Consider the following 1,801-nt stretch of genomic DNA (forward strand, 5'->3'; position numbering starts at 1 on the left):
GACAATATTTTCTCCTCTATCTCATCTGCTGCAGTCTACCTCAACTGGCTACATTCCTCTGTATAAAGCATGCAGTCTCTTGCCTTTTTATCCCGCCTGATTGTCTATCTGTCAGATCAATCTTCCCAAAGTGCCATTTCTTTCATTATTCCCCATTTTCAAGAATAAACAATAGTATTCCATTTTCTAGGGGGAGGGGAAAGTCCTTCAAAGTTTTTGCCATCGTTTAAGACTACCCACTGGATATCAAAGGCTCATCTGTACTTTACTCCTGGGAAGAGAGATGGTGCTGATTCTCACCCTTCCAAATACGCTGTTCCCCCTTCAAAGTCCTAAGAATTCATTTTTACTGCCACGACTTCTAGTTTGTAATTATATGAATTTAGTCATTATTTAATTTATTTTACCTCTGTAATGTTTTAGTTCCCTGACATGATTTTAACTATTTAAATACAAGTTCTCAGTTCAGTGTGCACTTAGAAGTTCAGTAAATACCTTAGTATTTACTTCATTGAACTAGACCTTGTCAGTTGACTAGGACTCGATTAATTAGCATATGTTTTATTTTCTACTCTGCAACTCATAATTTTTTTTTCTCTCAGTACAAAATATACCTATTAACATTTTCTCCTAGCAATTTCTCTAAAATGCTAAAAACTTTCTGCTGTTGCCTTCTCTCTCAATATAGTTTCTCGCCAACCTCTTCAGCTCCTACTTGGACAATATTTTCCCTGCTATTTTGTAAAATTAGGGATTGAGCAAGATTTTAATCTGAAATCAGCTTTAAACATTTCAAAATGACAAAGAAGGTATTTATACCATGGAAGCGTCTTTGTTAGTGGGCAAGAATCAATAAACTTTTGTCCTGAGACACACCCAGAAGTTTCTTTCCCACTTTGCCCTTTCATCACATAACTGTAATATAAAACTTCTGGCTGTGAAATAAGGTGTGCTTTCATGAAATGATTCCAAGGTTTGTATTGCACAAGTATGTCAGCATCCAGGTTCCCAGGAAAAGTAAAACCAATGCACTTAGGAGGAGTATCAAGATCACTTGACAACCCTATCGGTATTAATATTATAATGTCTGCTGATTTTAGCTTCTAACTGACCCACCTCTCTCCTCTATGACTCAATCACTAGCAAACTGTAAATGTCAAACTCTTCAGGAGATGAATGGAGAAGAAAAATATATGACTGATAGTAACTAGATGCTGCAGCATAGAAAATGGGCATATTCTTTTTCTTTTATTTCTAAGCCCAGAGAAAACTCTCAGTAATACACTAAAAAACCCCACCAAACTCTTGTTTATAAAACAAATGATAATACTATAAAAGCTATAGCAAGTGAGCTTATTACATTGAAAAATATTGCAGGTTTTTTATATTGTACACAATCAAAGGGCCCAGTAGGTATTCAGTAACAGGAGATGTCATAGATCATTCTATCACCGGCTACCAAAACATATAGCTACTTTTATTATCTTAGTTCCATCCTAAAAAGTTTATATAGTGTACAGCCTTTCACATAAAGTCAATGCAATAGAATAAAAATTCAGCAGCCATGAGACAGGAATTTACTTTCAAAAAGAATATGCTTGGGCCGGCCGAGTGGCGTGATGGTTAAGAACTCGCTTGGGATGCCAGAGGGCCCCGGTTCGGATCCCACATATGAGGGCCAGTGTCACTGCCCTCCACAGCTAAGATGCTGAACAATAGCTCAACCTGGAGCTGGGCTGCCACGAGTCGCCGGCGACGGCGTGGGCTGCAGTCCCTGTGGCAGTGGATTGCCATGGGCTAC

This window comes from Hipposideros armiger, unplaced genomic scaffold (genome assembly GCF_001890085.2).
Source record: "Hipposideros armiger isolate ML-2016 unplaced genomic scaffold, ASM189008v1 scaffold_372, whole genome shotgun sequence".
Classification (NCBI taxonomy): Eukaryota; Metazoa; Chordata; class Mammalia; order Chiroptera; family Hipposideridae; genus Hipposideros; species Hipposideros armiger.